Genomic DNA, 24,603 nt, shown 5'->3' with positions numbered 1-24,603 from the left:
CCTAGCCTTCCCTCCGCGTTGCGTTGCTAAGTCCTTGCCCTTACTTGGCGACAGCTTCGTACGCCTTTGCGTACGTCGTGACGCTAACTGCCACTCGTTCCCTCCTCTCTCCTTTCCTATTCCGCCTGCCGGAGCGGGCGGCCTGCGGGGTTACCGGAAGTGATGATGCAGGAGGCGATGGAGGGGGCGGGGCTTCGGGGCGGCCGCCGCTGGTGGGCGGCAGATGAAGGGGAGGCGGCGGCAGTGGTGGGAGAAGAGGCGGCGGCGGCGGCGGCGGAGGGGGTAGGGAACCTGGAAACGCGAGCGGGGATGGTAGGTGTTTTGGACCCGCCGGGCCGCCGTCGTTTCCAGAAAGGGTTTGACTGGAGGAACCTCTGGAGCAGCTGTGAGTTTGGGGGGGGTGTTGAGGAGAAGGGGAGGCTTTGGGAGATGAAGGGGCGGGGGTTGGGTACCTTCGAGAAAGGGAGGGGGGGTGGAAGGGGAGGCGTGGAAATCAGCTCCTTGTCTGGACTGGTCCCGCTGGAAGGAGAGGCTGTGAGGGGAGCCTGTGGCGTGTCAGCCGCAGGGCTCAGAAAACTTACCTACTGTCCCTGCCTCCTCACCGCCAGCACCCCTCAACCCAGGGCCTGGGGCTCTGGGGGCCGGAGCTGCCCTGGAGGGGGTACAGACTCTGGTCCTCTGCGCCTTGTAAGCGCCGTGAGGTAGGAGCCCAAACGAGAGGTGGTGGGTGAATCTCCAGCTCCCTCCGCCCTCATCTACCTCCCCACCCCCATCTTCCTCTTTAATCATTAACAGCCCTGGAATTAAGGGGCTCAGACCTGAAGTCCTTCCTATGCACCTTTGCTATATACGATAACCATCTGTGCCTGAGGTGATGGGGCTGGAAGCTTTGCCCGTATCCTGTATAGGAAGTGGGACAGAGTGACAAATGTATTGGGGTTTTTTTTCCATTCCCCCCCCCCATCTTCTCCCGTGCATAGCCCTCCTTTCCACTTTAATTCTCCGTGACTAGGTGGTAACTCTGGTGTTTTTTGGGTTTTTTTTTTTCCTTTATAGCACTTGGTATCTTGGTTACCTCTTTTGAATTTGGTGTTCCGCCTCCATCCCAGGTCTTAACTGCAAGCTTTGTAATACTTCAGTTACAAGCTGTCTCTCTTTGGGAGTACCTCTCAATCCCCGGTCGCTCCCGATTAAAATGAGCGTTTTATCCTCTGAATACTGGAATTCCAAAGCCCTTGCAAGGATTCCTAAATGGCATCATAGCCCAGGAATCAAGGTCTCTTGCTCTAAATACTTTATGTGTGAGGAATTTAAATGTTGTCAACTCTTTCCAAAATGATTTGATGTTAGGCTAATTCTAGATTTCTTGTTTCTCTCCACCCACACTTCATGATGCACTTTGGAGAACAGAAAAGCCCGTGTTACTCTTTTGTTTCTACAATTGGACAATAGCTCTCTTATTTTTTCTTTTGTGTGTCTGGCACACAAGTCTTCAGTGACACATTTGGCTTGTGCAGATTTCCATCTTATTTATTTAGCTTATTCTTTGTGTATAGGTGGTCTTACATGAGACAGTGTGGTTTGCTTAGTTTTCTTTCAGGGAAGAATACAAACCAGTAACGGATGTGGAAAAATTATTTAGCAGAGAATGATTCGAAAAGAAGGTCTCTTCGTTGATGTTTTGTTGGTTTAAGGGGGGAAAAAGTAGTGCTGCTTTAGCCTGTGGTAGGGATTTCAGAGTGAAGTGTAATGATTCCTACTTTGGTGTTGATATTTTCTTTGGAAATCCTCTTGAGTCTGGAGCTGTTTTCTAAAGAACTTTAAGAGATGGTTCCCAAATTTTAGGGATCCTTTGATGATTAGAAGGTGTCTGTAAATCCTCTTCCTCTGTAACTGAGTTTATGTGCATATTGCTAGAATTATCGTAATGGGTTCCATCCTACTCATCAGGGCTTTCAGGCCTGATAAAACAATATTTAGTGCTTTCATTGTACAAGTAACAGCATGTTTGGATGTTTCACAGAAATGCAACAAAAGGAAAAAATGACTACTGTTCTCACCTTAACTGATTTGGAATCATTGAATAAAAAGTCCAAAATTCATTCATTCAACAAACATTTATTGACAAGCTACTAGTTGCTAGCCAGTATTTTAGGCAGTGGGCATACAAAGAGGAACATAGCAGTAAGGTCCATGCTCTCATGGAGCCTTCGTTGGAGCGGGGTGGGGACAGATAAATAAACAAATTGGGTTTTGATAAGAGCTGAAGAAAATCATCTCTTATCTGTGATTGTGATTGTGAGTGTTGTGATAGGAAGTGTCTGACTGGGGTACAGTCTAAAGCTTTCTGAGAAGGCAACACTGAAGTTGTACTTTAAATAAAAAGGAGCCAGCCTTGCAAAAATACGGGAGGAACCTTCCAGGTTTAGGGACTAGCTAGTGCAAAAACTGGGCTGGAGTGTGGCAAGTTCCAAGGAGTGGGAAGAAAGGGATGGTGTAGAGGAGGTAGGGGAGGATTAGGGGTAGGAGAGGCTGTAATGGCTAGAGCCTAGTGATCAAAGAGAAGAGTGAAGAGAGTCTAGGTCAGAGAGATGGAGGCTGGGCTCAGAATAGGTGGGCAAAATAAGAGCAAGAAGGATAAAGAAAATGATGTTCCTTTTAATTCTGTTGCTTTTCCTAGTCTTGCCACATACTATTTTAAGGATACTCTTAAGAGTATTGTCTGGAGAAGGGAACAGCTACCCACTCAAGTATTCTGGCCTGGAGAATTCCATGGACTGTATAGTTGGACACGACTGAGTGACTTTCACTTTACTTGAGTATTGTAGGGAAAAAAGGTCACCCTGCTGAGAGTGGGAGAGGAGGAGGCAGTGGTCATCTGGGTCTTTTCTGGCAGATGAATCTCAAGGCATGAGTTAAGAATTCAGTGGGATGTTCAATTGAGAGGTTGCCTTTTTCCTTACAGGATTTTGTCTTCTATGCTTTTTAAAATTGCATATTGGGTACCCCAAATGTGTTCTAGTATATGAATCCTCTTTTGCTTCTAGCTGTGAATTTAGGGCTGAAGATTGGGCAAATGATAATAACATGCCCCTGTTGGTCTACAAGATGACCATTACAATCTAAGTTTGAAGTTGTTTTTTGTAGGAAGGCAGATTTTATGTTGCACTATTTCCACTTTTGTCTGGTCTGCCTGATGACTAATAACATTCAGCTGAGGTGTGTACGTAGGTTGGTGCTAAAAGTTCACTCTGGATTACATTAGATAAATGACCATTGTGGGCATAATCCCACTCTGTTGGCATCTTTGGGCTGGCATGTAGCCAAGTGATGTAACCTACTTTTGCCTTCTGTTGGGGGCGTTCATCTCTAGTAGCCAGTTGCTTCTCAGCCTCACCTTGACCAGATTGTCCACTTGAGAGGCCCAATCAGAACTCCTCCTTGATTTGGCCCTGTAGAGTCAAATGTTTCAGTGGGCTGAAACAGTTAGAATATGCTGTTTTCTTCTTTTGAACACCACAACAGTGACTAGTGTGTTCTTTGAGTGAATTGGCTCTTTGAGCTAGGCAGTTGAGAGACTTAAATGTTGCTTGGGCTGTTTGTAGTAAAGTTAGTATCAGAAATTGTAAGTAAAACTTTTTCGTGTTTGTGAAAAATGAATCAGAAATTTTGGAGTTGTCCCCTGTTTTAAGTTCTAGCATGGGTAGATGGATTATCAAAAGTAACTTGAATAGTCCTGGGCAGTCCTGGGGTAATGAAGGGGTTGGAGTTGAGCTTGAACTGACTTACTGAATCCCAACTTGAATGTAAATAGGAAGTCTGGTTAGCAAGCAAGTGAACAGCTAGAATTAGGCAAACAATAGACTCTACCCTTTATACTGCAGAGTAACTCAAAGAACTGAGAATTGATTACATATGGGGGCTTCCCTGGTAGCTCAGACGGTAAAGAATCTGCCTGCAATGCAGGAGACTGGATTCAATCCCTGCATCAAGAAGATCCCCTGGAGGAGGGAATGGCTACCCACTCCAGTATTCTTGCCTGGAGAATTCCATGAATAGAGGAGCCTGATGGACTATACAGTCCATGGGATTGTAAAGAATCAGACATGACTGAGTAACACTTTCACTTAGACACACACACACACGCACACACACACAGGCTTCCCAAGGGGCTCTAGTGGTAAACAACCTGCCTGCCAGCGCAGAAGATGCAAGAGTCTCGGGTTCGATCCCTGGGTCAGATTCCTCCCCTGGATCCCCTTGGAGGAGGGCATAACAACCCACTCCAGTATTCTTGCCTGGAGAATCCCATGGACAGAGGACCCTGGTGGGCTACAGTCCAGCAGTTTGCAAATAGTTGGACAGGACTGAAGCGACAGTGCACATGTGCACACATGCACACATGTGGCTTTGGTCTAGGTTGTATCCTAATGTTGGATTTTAATCTAGCTAATGGATTATTAAGCTGTCCATATTCATCTTCACTTATAACTCAAGTATGAAAATACCCTGTAGGCTGAAATTTCATCAGTCAGTTTGGAGAGTGGTGGCTCTTTTCTAATTTGTGAAATGGGTCGGATGGGTAGGAGGGGAACTTGAATACAGGGAGAAGCCACTGACTCCTGCATTGGCCACTAATTGTGTTTGGGGAAAGAATCTACAAACCTAAATGAATTTAGATTCTCAGAGCTGAACTGGCCTTTTAATGAACTGGCCTTTTAATCTAGAGTACCAGTGGGTTTGTTAAACTCCTGGGGCTTTTGGACAAACTCTTCTGAAAGAAGAGTTGATACCACTTACTTTTGGAGTTGTGTGTTTGCATTGCATTAGATGACTTAAAATTAATCTGATTTTGCTACTATTTTGTGCTGCAGTAAGAAGAGTTAATTGTACACTGGCTGCCAGTTGTTTTAAGGTGAAGATGTGGTAACTCTGAATGAAACAATGGTAATTACGTGGTGACTCCTATTCCCCCAGCTCTTGATTACTTACAGTTACCTCTTTGTGTCTATTTACAGATGTTGATACCAGTGAACCAGGATCAATTCTCCCTAAATGTTGGAACAGTGTTCTGAAGCTCTCTGCACAATGGACCAGAGTGTTTCATTGAGTTAGTGTCTTTCAATTCACATCTAGTTTTACCAGTTCTTATATCTGTTTTTCTTGGTGATGGAGGAACCTACTTATTTTGGGGGAAAAAGGAGATTACTGTAGCACCTGACTTGTTCAATTAGTAGATGATTACAAGTAAGAACTTAGCCTTTTAATTATCTGAAGTGGCTCAAACTAATCTTTTGAAGTTGTGATATGTAGAAAGGAGAAAATGGGAGGGGAGAAATGCCAAATTCTCTTCTTTAAGATGTGTGCAGGTGAAACTATTTAAATACCATACATCAGAATAGGGAAGCTCAGTAAAGGGATCTTGAGGTGGTGAATAGCCCTTGTACCAAAATAAATCATCATGGTCAGTGAGTGCCCTGATACCAACCTGATTATATGAAATAAGTAGGCTTCATGTTGATAACTACTGACTTCCTGAGGGCCTGTTCTTGCTCAGCAGTGTCCTTTGACCAAGGTGTGTTGTTGGGTTTTGGGCTGGATTGCATCATGGAAGCTTAGGTTGCATACTGCTGCGATGCATAATCCTTGTTCCTGTTCTCCCTGCTCTGCTGGAGGATTCAGTCTCAGGACCTGGGGACTGAAAATGATTTTGTCACCATGGCCTGAAGATCCAGACCAGATACGATGACTGACCAAGGATCTTGGGCAGCATCACTGCATAGTGTAGGACTTCTCATTTTTGCCTTAATCTCTGCTGGTCAGTCTAGGATACAGTGTTTTGGAAAAACTTGCTTTCATTATTTTAAAAGTAGATCACTTCCACCATATCAAGATCACAGAGTTTGGTTATAGCTTTTAGCTCTTTCTGGTTGATGAAGTATTTGGATTCTGCAGCGTTTGCCTAAAAGTGGGTTGGTGTGTGACCTATAACTTTGATTCTGAACAAGACTCAAATCATAGCATTTACTGTATTGAATGCATTTAATTCTTTGTCCAGCTAAGAATAAGGCAGGAAGAAGACCCTCCAAGAATCTTAGAATATCTGACATGATAATTTTTCAAACTGGGCTATGTAGAGCCCTCTCAGGGGTCATTTCTGGAGTATATCCGTGGTAGACATGGAAAACCCCCTCATCTTGCTGTCTAGCTTCCATTTCACTGCTCCTGCTCCCCACCACCACACCCATGTTTGACTTTGCTATAGTTGCTGTTATATTGAGTTTCCCCATAAGATTTCAGTCGATCAAAATGTTTTGAGGCTGAAAACAGATAAAAAAGCAGAAGGTAAATGGAACTCTCTAAAGGTTAGTAAACTTGCTTAAAGTTACAGAGAAGGTACTGGCAGGTATAGGACTTCTCTGCACTGATTTTGTTTTCTTATTTGCACTGCCTTAAATATATCCTTGTAGGCACTGAGTAGAGTTTGTTTGAGTTTAATTGAATCCTTGGTGTTTGGTCTCTTCTATATGCTGTCCAGAATGCCTATGCAAAATGCTGACCTGCATATTCCCATTTCCAGTGACCTGCCTTGGAATATGAACAGGAAAACCCAGGTATATGCATGGACAAAACATTTTTAGAATGGCTCTGTGAAAATATCTACAATTGCTTTATTCTTAAAAAAATCTGTGAAACAAATTTGTTTCCAATTAAACATTTACTTTATATCTACTTAATGACTACCTAGTGGCTGCCTTTAAACAGGAAGGGAAGGCAAGGAATACCCCTCCAGTGAGGGTGCTGGGACTCTGGCAGCATATGTTCTGGGTGGCAGGATTATAGACATGCTAGAAGTTCCAGGTTCTCAGAGTGGTGACGTTTTCTTTATTCTAAGTGAGTACAGTTCAAAAGTAAGGAGTGATGTGTTCATTTTAAAGGATATTTCTGTGATTCTTTTTCTCCAAGTAAATTAGTTTTTCTTTGAAATAACTAGTCACTTGTCCAGTCATTTACTCAAAACAGTTGGTTATAGCTGATGTCAATGGTAGGAGAATTTTGCTTGGGGGTTTACTAACATTATATGAAAGAGAAAAGTCTAAAGACCTTTCCAGAGGCATTTAGTTATGTGGGTTCAGTTGCTCGGGAGGAGAACATTTCAGGAAGCAGGCCTTTGGGAGTGCAGAGTGGTGGCAGTGGTGATATTGTGGGCCATATGCATAGGGTGAAGAAAAAATTGTCCAGCTGAGAAAAGGTGGAAATTGCTAACAGTGGCACTTGATAGGAGAAGAGTGGCTCAGGAAGGAACAGGCCCACACAGTTGCCCGGTGCTAGACAACACCATTTACAAGGAGGGGAATGGGGACCTTTGGAGTTGGGTAATCCAGTGCCCCTGACCAGGTCTCTGATGACAGTATTCTCTCCCCTGATTGAAAAGTATATTCCTGATGGGAAGGGATGAGTGCATTGATGCAGTGTCTGGTTTGACCAGATTGGTCTTCAAGATTGACTAGTTGGTCATGATTGACTGCTTAAGCCTAACTTCTTTGAGATCTCTCTTTTGACTTTTGTTTTTGACAAATAAGAAGTTGGCAAACAAGAGGGAACGTATTGTTCCTGGGTCCATTAGAGTTTGAGTTAAGTATATAATACTGTGTGGTGGCGATTGTCATTTAACAATGTCTGTTACCCAAAGGGAACAGTTACATGTAAACTATTGAGGTAATTCATGATTCTTTCATGGGGATTAAATGTGAGTTAAACCGCAACTAAAATAATTAAAGAAAATATATTTTGACTTCATATTTTTGTAACATTACATGGTCTCTTTAGCAGATCAAATTAAACCGTTAGTCTTTTAAAAGAAATTTTATTCTACCAGGTACTTGTGAATCTGACATAAGGCCAGATTTTCTTCTAGTGCTGAAAATGGCAAGTACTACTCTGAATTGGTGACAGCTACAGATTTAATGATGAGATCAAGGAAGGTGGCTTCAATTAAATAAGTATCAGCGTCTGCCTACAATGCGGGAGACCTGGGTTCGATCCCTGGATGGGGAAGATCCTCTGGAGAAGGAAATGGCAACCCACTCCAGTACTTTTGCCTGGAAAATCCCATGGGAGAAGCCTGGTAGGCTCCAGTCCATGGGGTCACAAAGAGTCGGACACGACTGAGCCACTTCACTTCACTTCACTTCACTTCACTTCAAATTGGTTGTAACATGGACTTCTTCTCCTGAGGTTAATTATGCCGTCCCTTCAACAATTCTCTGACATCACTGAGTATCCAACAGTTCACTTCTGACACAAACTGCTTGGAGTTTGTGCAGATCCCACAGGTTAATGACTCAGTCTCAGGAGACTGCCCCACTTCAAGTGCCAGCCGCAAGTATCAGGTTGTCTCAAATTCCTCCTTGCACTTTTGCCTGGTAGACCTCAAATTTAGGGGTTCCCATGAGCACCCTCCCCCACGATGGATAATTTGCTAGTACATATGACTCATTTAGCTGCTAAAACATGATATGTATGAATTCTGTTTCATTATAAAGGCTACAACTCAGAAACAGCCAAATGGAAGACCTGGATAGGGCAAGATTTGAATTAGGGGCACAGAGCTTCCATGTCCCCTCTGGGCATGCCAGCCTCCCAGCACATCAGTGTATTCACCAACCCTGAAGCTCCCTTGCGTGCTAAGTTGCTTCAGTCATGTCTGACTCTTTGCAACCCTATGGACTAGCCTGTCAGGGTCCTCTGTCCATGGGATTCTCTAGGCAAGAATACTGAAGTGGGTTGCCATGCCCTTCTCCAGGGAATCTTCCCAACCCAGGGATCAAACCTGCATCCCTTATATCTACCTGTATTGGCAAGCAGGTTCTTTACCACTAGTGCCACCTGGGAAGCCATAAGCTCCCCTCAGTTCAGTTCAGTCACTCAGTCATGTCCAACTCTTTGCAACACTGTGGACTGCAACACACTAGGCTTCCCTGTCCATCAGCAACTCCTGGAGCTTGCTCAAACTCATGTCCATCGAGTTGGTGATGCCGTCCAACCGTCTCATCCTCTGTCATCCCCTTCTCCTCCTGCCTTCAGTCTTTCCCAGCATCGGGGTCTTTTCCAGTGATTTAGACCTTCGCATCAGGTGACCAAAGTATTGGAGTTTCAGCTTCAGCATCCATCCTTCCAATGAATATTCAGGACTGATCTTTTTTAGGTTGGACTGGTTGGATCTCCTTGCAGTCCAAGGGACTCTCAAGAGTCTTCTCCAACATCACAGTTCAAAGGCATCAGTTCTTTGGCGCTCAGCTTTCTTCATGGCCCGACTCTCACATCCATACATGACCACTGGAAAAACCATGGCTTTGACTAGACGGAAGCACCCCTAGCCTTGTTTGACTTTCAGTTGTGGTTCCTTTATGTAGGCATAATTTATTAAATCATTGACCTTTGTTGATGAAACTTCAGCCACCCTTCCCTTCCTTGGGGCTAAAGGTGGGACTGAAAGTTCCAGTCATATGCCTGGGCTTTCTGACAAAGGTAGCTTCTTTTCAAACTATCAAAGAGAAACTCAGGTGTGGTCTAAACCCTGCTCCTTAATGAATAACAAGAAGTCTTATCTGTAAAGGAATTCCAGGGGTTTTAGGACCTCTGGTAGTAACTGGGGATAAAGACCAAGTATATTTTTTATTATACCACATTAGTACTCCAGTTGTATCCCCAAAGTAGGAATAAGGTTGCGAGTGTGCTCAATCGCTCAGTCCTGTCCAACTCTTTGCAACTGTTTGTGATCCCATGAACTATAACCCAGTCTCCTCTCTCCATGGAGTTCTCCAGCCAAGAATATTGGAGTGGGTTGCTACTTCCTCCTCGAGGGGGTCTTCCCCACCCAGGGACTGAATCTCATCTTCTTGAATTGGCAGACAAATTCTTTACCACTGAGCCACCACGAATAAGCTCAGTCAGTAAAGAATCTGCCTGTAGTGCAGGAGACCCCAGTTCCATACCTGGGTTGGGAAGGTCCCCTGGAGAAGGAAATGGCGACCCACTCCAGTATCATTGCCTGGAAAATCTCATGGACAGAGGAGCCTGGTGGGCTGCAGTCCATGGGGTCGCAAAGAGTCGGGCATGACTGAACAACTAACATTCCAAAGTTGATTTAGGTGATAAGTGACAGTATTCATTTAGTTTTAATTTGATGGCTTTTTTTTTTTTTTTTTGGTCGAGAGAGTGCAAATTGCATAGTTTCAGATTACAAGGAGCAAACTCTTCCCTCAATCAGTATGAAATGGCACTCTCAGAATGTGTTATATATATTTTTTAATTTAATAAATGCATCCCCTAATGCAATAAAGAAGCTCACTTTTAGGAAATTAGATATACAGAAATCATGTTTCCTTTCACTGTGAATTTAAAGATTCAAGTGTACATAGTGCACAGGTAAGAGCATCTGTGTAGAGTCTGGGTTTGCATCTGAACTTTACCATCTACTTGTCACTTAACCTTGGATGAGCCATTTAGCATCTGTAAGCCTTGTTTCCTTCATGTATTAAGTGAAAATAATCACAGTAAATTGTTGTGAGGAGTCAATAAGACATTTGCAGGACATGGTACAATGCCTGGCATATAGATAAACATTTAATAATGTTAGTTATTGTTAACTGCCTGCATGTACAGTGAAACTCACATGGATTGGCAGCTCCCAACAGGCCAGGAACTATATCATTTTGCCTTCTCTTATATGGGAAGTATGGGACAGTGTATAAAACATTGCTGGGCACATAATAGACACAAGTTATCTATCACTTGAAAATAAAACCTGGTCTGGGTATCTGGGAAATACTGGAGTAACTCTGTAATGGAAACTTCCAGCCTGTTTCCAAAGCTAGCCTAAAACCCAGAGATGGAAAATCTTCCTCCTGAAACCATATAGAGCATGCATGAATCTAGCAATGGGGACAGGAGCTCAGTGGCTAGGATATTGTTGGATCAAAAAGTGGGAAACTGATCCAGGAGACATTTTTATCATTGGCAGCATGCCTTGGTCTTCAGTGAGGTTGGGAGAACCACATGAGAGTTCAGGAAGGAAGCAACAGATTTATTCCAGCCCATCCAGACACTCTGAGAGTCCACCAGCAAATACCATGTTACGTGTGTGGCTTCTCAGAGAAAATGAAACACCTGGATCTGCTGTCAAAGGGCTTAGCAACTGCTTGAAGTTCACTTCTTGGGGAAGTCCCCAAGGACTAATTCTCCCTGTATCTTACCCATCTGTACATTCTACTTTAGTTGACCACCGTTGGACTAAGTTCTAGTCTAGAGTCTGCCACTAGTTCTGTGTGTCCTTGGGCAAGTTACACCCCTTCATTGAGCCTGTTTCCTTAGCTGCAATGAAGGATTTGGTACTAAATCACTGTTCCCCAAAGTGTGGCTTTGGTTACATTGTTAGTGTGTGTGCTGCTGAAATGAGTGTACAAAGGGGTGTTTTTTTATACTATTGATGGTACATGAGATGAGTTTTGCCTGATGAATATTTTTTTATCCTATATTTTCATTAACGTGTATTAATGAAAGTGTAACTAGCATATTAGACCTATGACTTCATGGATAATGTTACTTAGGGTGATACTAAAGTGGATTTTTTTTACCCTTTCAAGAAAAACCTTTGAGGAACGATAGTTGGGATGGTAAACAGATGTAGATGATCATAAAGGTTATGTAGGAATAGCTGATGTGTTTATAAGTTCTAAGACAAAGTAATTCTAGTGCAGTGCCATACTTTCATAAAGCCTTTGTGGTGATGGACTCAATAGGTCTAAATTTGAGTGACTTTAAAAAACTTGCCTAACTTAAGCAAATTGACAAATTTTTTTTATGCATTCATGGTGAAAATGCCCCTAAGTTGGTTGTGTAGAATTTAAATTAGCATATACTTTAGAAGTGGTAGCTTTTTTTTTGAATAACAAAAAATGAGTAATGTTGCTTCCTCTCACTTTTAGCAGATTCCTCAAAACCTGGATTGATCTTTAGTTCTTTTCACTCCTTGTAGTTGGAACTCCCTAAGACAGGAGTTAGGGTTCCCATTTGTTCTGTTGGGGAGGAAGAAAAAGCCACCCCCATCTCTTGAATGCATGCCTGTGCAGGCTTTCTCTGTTCTGGAATGCTGAGGCTGCCCCATCCTAATGATCTCTACCTTACTTCTTCCTGGTAGCCACTTTAAAGGTGTACCCTAAAATGAACATAAATTCTGAGGCAAGGTTTTTGAAAATTTCCTATCACTTTTTGTTGTATTGGTTTTCACATAGTGGGAATCTTGAGAAGTAAAACGAGCAGTGGTAGAAATGAAATAAACTTGTGGGAGGTACTTTGTTTTTAAGCAAAACCCAGAAAAAATAGTGCAATCTTGATTGTGTAGTAGGAGCCAAGAAATCTGCTTTCAGATGTAGTCTATGGTTTAGAGTTGTTTTTTTTTTTAAGCATTAATTATTTGTGTTACCTTGACATTTTCTGTATATCTTAACACTGTCATCATTCATTATCTACATTTAGTTGTTGTCCTCTCTTCTGTAAATGATATTGTTCTATTTTGTTCTCAACGTAAAGGGCCATGCATCTGATATAGCACCTTGTAATAAACTGTTGCATGTTTCAAACTAGTTTTTAAAAATTGCTATAAAGGTGGTTTGAAGTCTTTTATTTTTCTGAGCCATGTATTATCTAGTCAGTTCAGTCGCTCAGTTGTGTCCGACTCTGCAACCCCATGGATTGCAGCATGCCAGGCTTCCCTGTCAATCATCAACTCCTGTAGCTTGCTCAGACTCATGTCCATTGAGTCGGTGATGTCATCCAACCATCTCATCCTCTGTCATCCCCTTTTCCTCCGGCCTTCAATCTTTTCCAGCATCAGGATCTGTTCCAGTGAGTCAGATCTTTGCATCAGGTGGCCAGAGCTTTAGCATCACTCCTTCCAATGAATATTCAGGATGGATCTCTTTTAGGATTGACTGGTTTGACCTCCTTGCAGTCCAAGGGACTGTCAAGAGTCTTCTCCAGCATCATAGTTCAGAGGCATCTATTATTCTGCACACAGCATTCTTTATGGGCCAACTCTCACATCCATACATGACTACTGGAAAAATCACAGCTGTGACTAAATAGACCTTTGTCAGCAAAGTAATGTCTCTTGCTTGTTAATATGCTATCTGGGTTGGTCATAGCTTTTCTTCCAGGCAGCAAGCGTCTTTTAATATCATGGCTAAAGTCACCACCTACAGTGATTTTGGAGCCCAAGAAACTAAAGTCTGTCACTGTTTCCATTGTTTCCCCATCTGTTTGCCATGAAGGATGGGACGAGATGCCATGATCTTCAGTTCCTCTTCGTTTTCTGCCATAAGGGTGCTTGTCTGAGGTTATTGATATTTCTCCCAGCAATCTTGATTCCAGCTTGTGCTTCATCCAACCCCGCATTTCGCATGATGTACTGTGCATATAAGTTAAATAAGCAGGGTGACAATATACAGCCTTGATGTACTCCTTTCCCAATTTGGAACCAGTCTGTTGTTCCATGTCCAGTTCTAACTGTTGCTTCCTGACCTGCATACAGATTTCTCAGGAGGCAGGTAAGGTGGTCTGGTAGTCCCATCTCTGGAAGAATTTTCCACAGTTTGTTGTGATCCACACAGTCAAAGGCTTTGGTATAGTCAGTGAAGCAGAGGTAGATGTTTTTCTGTAACTCTCATGCTTTTTCTGTGATCCAATGGATGTTGGCAATTTGATCTTTGGTTCCTCTGCCTTTTCTAAATCCAGCTTGTACATCTGGAGGTTCTTAGTTCATGTACTGTTGAAGCCTGGCTTGGAGAATTTTGAGCATTACTTTACTGCATGTGAGATGAGTGCAATTGTGTGGTAGTTCAAACATTCTTTGGCATTGCTTTTCTTTGGGGTTGGAATGAAAACTGACCTTTTCCAGGCCTGTGGCCACTGCTGAGTTTTCCAAATTTGCTGGCATATTGAATGCAGCACTTTAACAGCATCATCTTTTAGGATCTTTTAGTTATCTAGTCAAGATTAGGTTAAAATACTACAAAATGGTGACAGTGCTGTAACTTAAGATTCTTTTCTTCCTTCATTTTTTCTCTGTCATTGGTTTAATACAAAGTTTCTACATGATTTCATAATGAGAAACTCTCAGATGTTCCCCAATTAGGGTAGCATCTAATGTTCCAAGCCACAAGCTCTCAAATTTTGTAAATTTTGGTTTTGTCAACCATACTATCTTGTCTCCTGAGAAGAAGTAGTAAACTGTATTACTTAGCATATTGGACAAACCTGTATTCAAGACTATATTTTGCAGGATTAAAAAAAATCTATTTTCTTATTAAAATCTGTCTCATGGCATGCACAATACTCATCCTTTGTACACATTCACAAGACCCACCTTGCTCAGGGTAGATGTCAGGTTTTTGACAGTCTGTTTCGCTTAGGGCTTCCCTGATGGCTCAGTGGTAAAGAATCCACCTGCAATGCGAGAGGTGTAGAATCTATCCCTGGGTTGGGAAGATCCTCTGGAGAAGGAAATGGCACCTCACTCCAGTATCTTCCTCCTTTCCTGTCTCCTGAGAAACCTGTATGAAGCAACAGTTAGACCTGAACGTGAAACAACTGACTGTTTCCGAATTTGGGGAAAGGAGTGAGACAAGGCTGTGTGTTGTCATTTTGCTTATTTAACTTATATGTAGAGTACATCATGTGAAATACCATGCTGCATGAAGCACAAACTGGAATTAAGATTGCTGGGAGAAATATCAATAACTTTGGATATGCAGATGACACCACTCTGATGGCAGAAAGGAAAGAGCCTCTTGGGCTTCCCTTGTGGCTCAGCTGGTAAAGAATTCGCCTGCAATGCAGGAGACCTGGGTTTGATCCCTGGGTTGGGAAGATCCCCTGGAGAAGGGAAAGGCTACCCACTCCAGTCTTCTGACCTGGAGAGTACCATGAACTGTATAGTCCATGGGGTCACAAAGAGTCAGATATGACTGAGTTACTTTCACAAAGAGCCTCTTGATGAAGGTGAAAGAGGAGAGTGAAAAAGCTGACTTAAAACTCACCATTCAAAAAACTAAGATCATGGTATCCGGTCCCATCACTTCATAGCAAATAGAAGGGGAGAAAGTAGAAGCAGTGGCAAATTTTCTTTTCTGGGGCTCCAAAATCACTGTGGATGGTGACTGCAGCCATGAAATTAAAAGACGCTTGCTCCTTGGAAGAAAAGCTATGACAAACCTAGATAGCATATTAAAAAGCAGAGACATTACTTTGCTGACAAAGGTCCGTATAGTCAGATCTATGATTTTTCCAATAGTCACATATATATGTGACAGTTGGATCATAAAGAAGACTTGAGCACTGAAGAATTGATTCTTTTGAATTGTGGTGCTGGAGAGAAGGTTCCCGAGAGTCCCTTCTACTGCGAGGAGATGAAACCAGTCAATTGTAAAGGAAATTAACCCTGAATATTCTTTGCAAGGAATGATGCTGAAGCTGAAACTCCAGTATTTTGGCCATGTGATGCAAAGAGCTGACTCGTTGGAGAAGAGCTTGATGCTGAAAAAGATTGAAGACAGAGGAGAAAGGGGTGGCAGCGGGATGAGATGGTTGGATGCCATCACCAACTCAATGAACATGAATTTGAGCAAACCCTGGGAGATAGTGAACTCCTGGCACGCTGCAGTCCATGGGGTCACAAAGAGTCAGTCACGACTTAGCAACTGAATAACAACTATTTCCCTAGGTGCAAAGGCTAATCATTATTTACAGATAATTGCTGATGAGTCTGGAGAAATTCTGAAAGGGAATATGTAGGGATTGTGACTTTCACCCTTGGTCTATAGACTAGAATTGGCAAACCTAGAGTGAGGTGGTTTAATACCTTCTCTTCTTGGGAAATTGCCATTGGATCAGTCAGTCTTGGTTCAGGTCTCTTGTGGGCAGCTGAATAGTTAGGCTTTTAAAGATGAAAGGCACATCAAAATCTCTTCTTTCCCAATCATACAAATAGTTATCTCCATGATAGTATAATTTCCATCTATGGAGTGTAAGTACTCAGGACCACACATTTAAAAAGATAAATTTAATACTGAGTCAGAATGAAAGATGTGCAAACATAGTGGTAGAGTTCAAAACCTTTTCAGGCCATTCTTACATGTTTCCAGCGCCACTTTGGTTTTCTGTTGGTAGACTAACCTTTTATTCATTGGGAGCCTTTTCACTTCTAAAATAAAGCCCTTTTAGGATGCTGAAACTTGAACTTTCATGGTAAGTTAAAGTAAAAAAAAAAAAAAGTATTCTCAGAGACTTTCTAACTCTTGACTTTAAACCTTCCTGTTAGCGAACCAGAATTGCTTAATTTATTAGAGCATTTGCTTTTCTAAGTTTTCAGCTCACAACCATTCCATGGCCTAGCAGAAAGAAATAATAAAAAGTTAAGCAACAGGTAAAAATATTTATAGTTGCCTTTTCCCCAGTTGGAAGCAGAGTTTTCCCTTCCCTCTGGGCAGTTTGGCCTCTAAGCTCCTCCTTGTTCTGATTTGAAACTTTACTGTTTTCGTACAGTGCTTAAATTGATTGACTCAACACCAAGTTCTGAATGTCTCCAGCATTAGTACCTTTGACTCTGGCAGCTTAAGCAAAAGATTATAATAGTGGTTTAACAGAACAAAACCTTTAAAAACACACTTGAAGGTTGTTTTTTACTCAAGATTTCCAAACAGATACAAACTGTTTTCTAAGAAGAGCTAGTCCATGTGGTTTTGAACTTAGACATACATGAGCAGGGAACCAGGTTTCCCAGATGGAATATGGGCCTTTCATAGAGAACTTGTGAAGCTGAAAACTAGTCTTGTTAAGTCTTGGCCTCCAAACTTGATTCTTTCACCGTTATATTCAAAGTGAAGTATGTGTAGTCTGAATTTTTCTTAAGGGTCAACCCTAGGATTGGGTGCATAGTGCTTCATGAAAAATAAATGTGTTTATATGCTGCCAGATTTTCATTCTAGTAAATTTGAGTGTCTTTTGTGGACCTTGTTTTTAAAAGCTTTATGGTAAGAAAACAGATAGAAAAACAAGTGAAGGTATGAAGAGACAGAGAGGCTGTAGGTCAACTTGAAGGGGTCAGGAGAGGAGTCCTATAAGAAGCAAAATCTGAGCTGGCATCGAAATACCAAGACTGGAGAGTGAGGGGGCATTCCAGACACAAGGAACAGTATGTATAAAGCTGCAGCGGGTTGAGAGGCCACAGCATCTTGGGAAGCGGCAGATGTTTCAGTATGCCCGAGGGATGTGGAGTGAGAACAGGAGCATGGCAGTAATTGAGGCCAAATTCAAAAGAACCTTGTATACCTTATCAAAGTTGGATTTGTAGGGGAAGGGGAGCTATTAAATAATTTTGAGTAGAGGCATGGCATATTCACATGGGCTAAATGTGTTATAAAGATCACCCCAGTGGCAGTTTGGAAGATAGATTGAAGGGAGCAATCCCAGAAGCAGGTAAACTGAGAGAATACTGCAGTAAAGATGGCAGAGGCCTGAACTGTAAAATTACTGAGGGAGGGATGGATATTCAGGAGTTAGAGCTTAACAAAGTTTGGCATAATCTGTTGAAAAGTTTATTGCTTGCATGTCCCAGGTGGGTTTCAGGCTAAAAGGTGCTCAGCTCCAGAAGTTGCTCAGAGACCCAAGCTGATGTGGGTTCCACCATCATGTGTGGCACCATCTGTGTTGTCTTGGTCACCATGGCCAGGGAAAAGATGGCTGAGGTGTCTTGTGCCACCTTTAGGCTTGGGCTTGGAGATGATAAGTATCAGTCTGCCTACAGCTCATCCTGTCATTTCTGCCTGTACCTGTTTGGCCAGAAATGGACACATTTCCTCGTCTAACTGAAGAGGCTGGGAAACTGGGGGAACTGATGGAATGTTGAATGAGCTTCTCCTGTCTCTGCTACAGTGTAGGGCTCTGCTACAGTGTAGGGTCTTGAGTAAGGTGCTTTATTTCTGAGTGTATTCCCTCATTTGTAAAATAGGAATATCAAGAGTACCAGCCTCATTCCCGGAGTCTCTTTTAGAGGATCCCCAAGACACTTTTCATAGGATCTGAAAGACCAGATTCTCTCTTAGTAATACTGACATCATTTGTCCATTATACTTTCATCTCTCATGAATTTTATAGAGTCTACATGGTGTGTTATATCACAAAAGATTGAATGAGAAGCACATGGGAAATTAGCTGTCTTCTAAGCCAGATCTTAGAGACATTTGCAAAAATGTAAAACAGTGTTGCTGTTCTTATTAAGTTTTTGGAAATAGTTATTTTTCATAAAATTGTCATTTATGTTAACATATAATGATTTATTATTGATATTTATTTTTTAGAATCTACTATTTTCTTATGCAGACTTCCCCTTTCCCTAATTCTTCAATATTTTTATTCTTTGTACTATACTACATACTTCGATAACCTTGCTTAAAATGCATACATATATGGTAACACATGATGTGTATTTATTTTTATTTTTAAAATTTTTATCTTATATTAACAGTGTTGTGTTAGTTTCAGATAGCAAAGTGATTATCCAAACACATGTATCTATTCTTTTTCAAATTCTTTTCCCATTTAATTATTACAGAGTATTGGGCAGAGTTCTCTGGGGGTGCTTGTTGTAGGTCCTTGTTGGTTATCTATTTTAAATATAGCAGTGATGTTTTAAATGAATTAATACAATATTTTTAAATTTTTCAGTTAAAAAAAGTACCAACCTCATTGAGCAGCTTTAGGGATTAACTGCTGTCACAACTCTAAAATGCCTAGCATTGTGTCTGGCACAATAAAGATATTAGAGGGACTCAGTTTGATCTTGGACTTTTCTTCTTATGTGCTCTAGGTGGGTGTCCTCGGTAATCTTCAACTCTTTTGCGACCCCATGGACTGTAGCCTGCCAGGCCTTCTCTGTCCATGGGATTTCCCAGGCAAGAATACTGGAGTGGAGTGCCAATTCCTTCTCCAGGGGATTATTCCAACACAGGAGTCAAACCTGAGTCTCCTGAATCTCCTTCATTGGCAGGGGTAAAGACTACTGAGCCACCTGTGATTATTTACGTAGTGGATTATAACCAGCAATTAAAAACCAAGTTAAAAAAGAAGCAGCGTAAATTAGAGTTCATCATCGAAGTGAGAGTAAATATTGCTTCATTGGTTGTATGTGTGTGTGTGTATATATGTGTGTGCATTCGGTCAGGATGTAACTTGCTTCTCACTGATTGTTGCAGTTCCAGTTGCAAAGAACACTGATTAAGTTCAAGCTCTCATTTTACAGTGACTGAAAGACTTAAATATACTAAACGAAAAAGTGACTATATTCTACTATACTTTTTTGAAAGAGGCAGTTTAAATTGCATTAATGTGTGTACGTATTTTTGGTTGCCCTGGGTCTTTGTTGCTGTGCGCAGACTTTGGCTAGTTGTGGCTGCTCTCTGTTGCGGTGCGCTGGCCCCTCATTGCAGTGGCTTCTCTTGTGAAGCGCCTAGGTGCCTGGGCTACAGTAATTGCGGCACACGGACTCGGTAGTTGTGGCTCACGGGCCCTAAAGCGTGTGGCGCCAGCGGTTGTGCATACTGGCTCGGTAGTTGTGGGGCAACAGGCTTTAGTTGCTCCACAGCATGTGGAATCTACCAATATCAAGGACCAAACCCATGTCCCCTGCATTGGCAGGCAGACGTCTATCCACTGTACCACCAGGGAAGTCCATATTTTTAAAAAGTAGTCTTGAGTAACATTATCCTTAACTTTGAGAAAGAGTAGAACATGGATTTGAATTTAGAAAGTGTTTGTTAGCTGCCAGTTAGCCCTTTTCATTTTACCATGTACACTTCCTGCCTTCTTGGAACTTTAATCCAAGATGTAGTCACTAAAACAGTAACATCTTTTTTGTACTTGTCATTTTTTGCTATCTCCTTGAGAGCCATGAATATGTTCCATAGGGGTAAAATGCATAATGCATTCAAGCCTTGAATGCATAGTAGAAATAATTGTTTATTATAATAGGGGGTCATCATAGACAATAAAAAATGTTCAGTCAGAAGAACTTACTGAGGAAGGAGTTAATGAAATATTTTCTGTTTTTTCTCTTTTTGACCTGTAAGAAACAAGTAGGAAAGTTGTATTTAAGTTTAACAAAGTATTTAAGTGACTTCTCTTACAGTGAGTAGTGATGTCAGCAAACTGATGTGCAGTGAGCGACATGCTGTGTCTTTTTCAGAGCAGTGGTGGATAATAATGCTTCCATTTTGATTAGCCCATGCTGAGTGAATAGGAGTTAATCCTGGCTGCCTGGCAGAAGTAGATTTGTTATAAAATTTATGGTACCCAGAAGCCCTTTGAGGAGGTCTTTATCATCTTATTATCCGGACAGTATCCACCTAGGCCTGAAGATTAATTTTTGTTGTTCTCATCTAGTTCCACCAGACTGATTTAACAGCAACTTGCTGTTAAATGCTGGCACTTGGCTTTTGCTTTTGACACAAAGGTATGCTAATCAAGAATGGCTGTTAGAAATCCTGTAATGTTTCAATTAGTGATTTATTGTCGTTTAGAGGGTTCCCCCCTTCCCCCCGTTAAACTGATTTAACTTCTGAAAAATGAGTCAGTTCAGGGTTTCAAACATTTCTTCTTCAGCTAGCCTCCAAAAACAGTTTATTAATGATTCTGTCTCTTAAATTGCTGCTGCAGTTCATTTGTGTCAGTCCCGTCACTGCTGAAACAGATGCAGGAGGAGTGTCAGTTTAGTTTTCCCTCGCCTGGCACATGGACTTCTTAACTCCGTGACTGGTAGGTGCCTGCTGTTAAACAGGCCTGTGCTATTTTTTATGACTTGCTGAGAAGTCGTGTGCTAGTGTGATCCCTGTCCCCAGCTACCAGCACTTAAGTTATAGTTTTCAATGTATTGTGTTAAAACAGACTTCTAATCCTGGATATTTTTCTTTTCAGTTTTAAACCTAAAGGTGGAAGTTCTATTTTTAGAAAATACTCTCCTAGAAAAGTCACTGGTGTCGCTACCCCAAATACTAGGCCTAAGGGTGGGGAGAGCAAGAGCTGACTGTTTCACATGGCTAAGCAGAATGTGTGGGCTGGTCTGCCAGCCAGCAGAGGTGGAAGCTGCCCTTTGCTTTCTTGGCAGGTACATCTGGCTGTGAAGGCCCTGATTAGGACTTTAGGTTTTGGCCTTTTCTTGGCAGTTACATGAAACATAGTCTATTGTCTCCAGTGGTTCTGAAGAGATGCAGGGCCTTGATGGTCCACATCCCTTAGCCTCTTTGCAGGGAATGTGCTTCATCCCTCAGAATTAAAAGCCAATCTGTCATCAAGCAAATTTTTAAGAATACTACAGTGGAAAAAATATCTTAAGAAGTGTAAAACTTGCTGTGAGTTCTTCATGTTTACTATATAGCATGCAAACAAGCTGCTGCCTTTTGCCCTTAAATCTCTAGACACCTTAGAAGTCATTCCTTTGTTTATTGTGATAGAGAAGAAGCAGTTCGGACCAGCACCAGAAGGTTTTTCATTGCTTGGAGAACCCTTGGAGCTTCCTACAGTGACACATGGCTATGGCTTGAATAAACTATCTGGACTTTCACCCTTGCTTGAAGGACAGGCAGGAGTGATTTCCATTATTATGTAGATTTTTTCCAGGGGACTAAGTTGAAGGTCAAAAAGAGGTACTACAGGGTGAATATCTCCCAATTTTAGCTTCAAATTTTGGCTTTTGCTGTGTTTGAGGTGAAAATTAATTTGTGGAGTAAGGAGAGATGGGACTATGTACTGCTGACTGAGAAGCTGTGTTTGTATCACATTATCTGGTTAACTGATGAGGTAGGGAATAATTTGGAACAATGAGACAATTTCCTGTTTTCTCTTTGAGGGTAGTGGGGTGTTGAGAGGCGAGGTGTCCAGGAATTGGATCTTAGGAACCAGCTCTTGAGTGGTGAAATTAAGGCCTACTCTACATCCTTAGGGCTCAAGTTCCTTGACTGTTGAGTATTTGATAACATCATAGAATTGGTATAAATAGCTATCATCTATTGATAACTAACTGTGCTAGGGACAGTGCTAAGCATGTCATTCAATCGTGAGTTAATACATTTAAGTGCATAGACTAGTACCTTGTACAGAGTGCTCAATAAATATCAGAAATTATTATTCAATAGATATTATCAAAACATTTACTTACATGATAAAGCTTAGGTGCCCAGGACAAAATGTTGAATAAAATAATTTCCACTCTTCCGGAAATTGCTTTCTTGTAGGGGGAGTGGACAATAAATAAGTTAACAAGAATTTCAGAGTGTTATGTGCTAAAGAAATAAAATAGTTTTCTGGTAGAGGGAGATGGTACTTTAGGTTGGTTGGACAAGGAATACATCTCAGCATTTGAACTGAAACCCTCTGATACGAAGGAGCCGTTTATTCTTCACAGTGATCCTTTGTCCCAATTTTCAGGTGAGGAGACAGAGATGCAGGGTGACTAGGTATGTGTGGAAAGGGAATACAGCTGGGCTGTACAAACCCTATCATTCTGCGTCCAAAGCACATCATGTCCTTCCCAGAAGGGCAGCTGTAGGAGTTAAAATGTATGCAGTTGGTTTTGAGTAAAAGAAATGAAGGTTGCAGTGCAGGTAAAACCCTCAGGCAATTCAGAAAAGTTGTCATTTCATGGACCCCTCAATCCTGGGATGCAAAATATGAGTATGAGTGTGTGTATGTGGGTACATTTTATTCCAGAATCCAAAGCTATCTTCACCTTTTCAAAGGTGATGACAAAAACAGCTTGTGCACCACTGCTTTCTTTTAGGATGTTTTTCATATTGTTTTTTTGGAAAGTAAGGCCTACTTGCTATATCGATGTTGTCAATGTCCACAATGTGGGAGTGGAACTGGAGGCCCAGACCCTTGGCCTGCTGGATCGGGTTGGCCAGTTGGCTGTAGATAGCTTTATAGCACCCGTCTTTGAGAATGTCAAGCTCCTGGGAAATCATGGCCTCCAGGATGTTGGGGATGATGTCGTTCTCACAGTGCTGCAGGAAGCGGTCCTTATCGATGGCAGGGTCTATTTCTACACGCAGGATCTCTGTGAGCAACTCTTTACATGTCTGTCTTTGAGAATAGGCCCCCCATCAAGTCTGTGATCTTGTCTGTCAACATGCGGGATGCCCGGATGAAGGTGGTGTTGCTCTCGTCACATTTCATCTTCATCTCGAAGAACCGATTGAACAGCACATTGTTGTCCCTGAAGTCCTTCCACTGCTGATACCACTTGGAGTCCTTGTGTAGCATGACCCCCAGCGCCTCCTCGTTGCCCTCAAACATTTTCTCTTCCTTGAATTTCTCTCCATCGAACTCCTTCCTTTTCCAGGGCTGCTCAGGCCAGCGGTAGGGCCAGGTTTGTCCCAGGATGCTCTCGTTAATCTCCTTGACAGACTCCATGCCCTGGGAGAGGGCTTTGAAGGCATTGGTCCAGCCAAGCTTCTCCCCGCGTTTGGACACTGACTCGGCTGACTGCTTGGCAGTCCTGGCTGCTTCTTCCACACCCTCCTTGATATTTCTGCCAAGGTCACTTTTACTGACTTTTCGAGACTCTCCTTGACAGTGTCCATGATCTCCCCTAGCATTACCTTACTAGCATGTGAAATGAATGCAATCATGGAGTAGTGTGAACATTCTTTGGCATTGTGCTTCTTTGGGATTGGAATGAAAACTGACCTTTTCCAGTCCTGTGGCCACTGCTGAGCTTTCCAAATTTGCTGGCATATTGAGTGTAGCACTTTAATAGCATCATCTTTTATGATTTTACATAGCTCAGCTGTAATTCCATCACCTCCACTCGCTTTGTTTGTAGTGATGCTTCCTAAGGCCCCCTTGACTTCACATTCCAGGATGTCTGGCTCTGGGTTAGTGATCACATTAGCATGGTTGTCTGGGTTATGAAGATCTTTTTTGTACAGTTCTGTGTATTCTTGCCGCTGCTTCTTAATATCTTCTGCTTCTGTTAGGGCCATACCATTTCTGTCCTTTATTGTGCCCGTTTTTGTATGAAATGTTCCCTTGGTATCTCTAATTTTCTTGAACAAGAGATCTCTAGTCTTTCCCATCCTATTGTCCTCTATTTCTTTGCATTGTTCACTTAGGAAGCCTTATCTTATCTCCTTGCTTTTCTTAGAAACTCTGCATTCAAATGGATATATCTTTCCTTTTCTCCTTTGCCTTTCACTTCCCTTCTTTTCTCAGCTATTTGTAAGGCCTCCTCAGACAACCATTTTGCCTTTTGCATTTCTTCTTCTAGGGGATGGTGTTGATCACCGCCTCCTGTGCAATGTTAGGAACCTCTGTCCATAGTTCTATAGGCAGTGTGTCTATCAGATCTAAACCCTTGAATCTATTTGTCACTTCCACTGTATAATCATAATGGATTTGATTTAGGTCATACCTGAATGGTCTAGTGGTTTTCCCTACTTTCTTCAAGTCTGAATTTGGCAATAAGGAGTTCTTTTTTTTTTTTTTTTCATT

General features: G+C 42.0%; 1 protein-coding gene and 1 pseudogene across 8 annotated transcripts in view; one reads left to right on the top strand and one right to left on the bottom strand.

Moving 5' to 3' along the window:
- Positions 1–40: 40 nt before the first annotated feature.
- On the bottom strand, positions 41–23,807 carry LOC122433541 (annotated as a pseudogene).
- Positions 205–24,603, top strand: part of DCUN1D3 (defective in cullin neddylation 1 domain containing 3) — a 53,441-nt gene continuing 29,042 nt past the window's right edge. Inside the window, exons 1-3 of one of the 8 annotated variants that reach the window (XM_043456012.1) lie at positions 246–385; positions 5,019–5,110; positions 6,539–6,614. The gene's annotated coding sequence lies outside the window, so the exon portion shown is untranslated. Of the gene's footprint in view, positions 386–475; positions 702–5,018; positions 5,111–6,538; positions 6,615–24,603 lie in introns of those variants that run through there. The other 7 variants (XM_043456014.1, XM_043456015.1, XM_043456013.1 and 4 more) reach the window with 7 other exon arrangements.

Source organism: Cervus canadensis, chromosome 32, assembly GCF_019320065.1.
Source record: "Cervus canadensis isolate Bull #8, Minnesota chromosome 32, ASM1932006v1, whole genome shotgun sequence".
Taxonomy (NCBI): Eukaryota; Metazoa; Chordata; class Mammalia; order Artiodactyla; family Cervidae; genus Cervus; species Cervus canadensis.
Note: the sequence above shows the minus strand (reverse complement) of the source record. Positions and strands in the feature narration are given on the sequence as shown.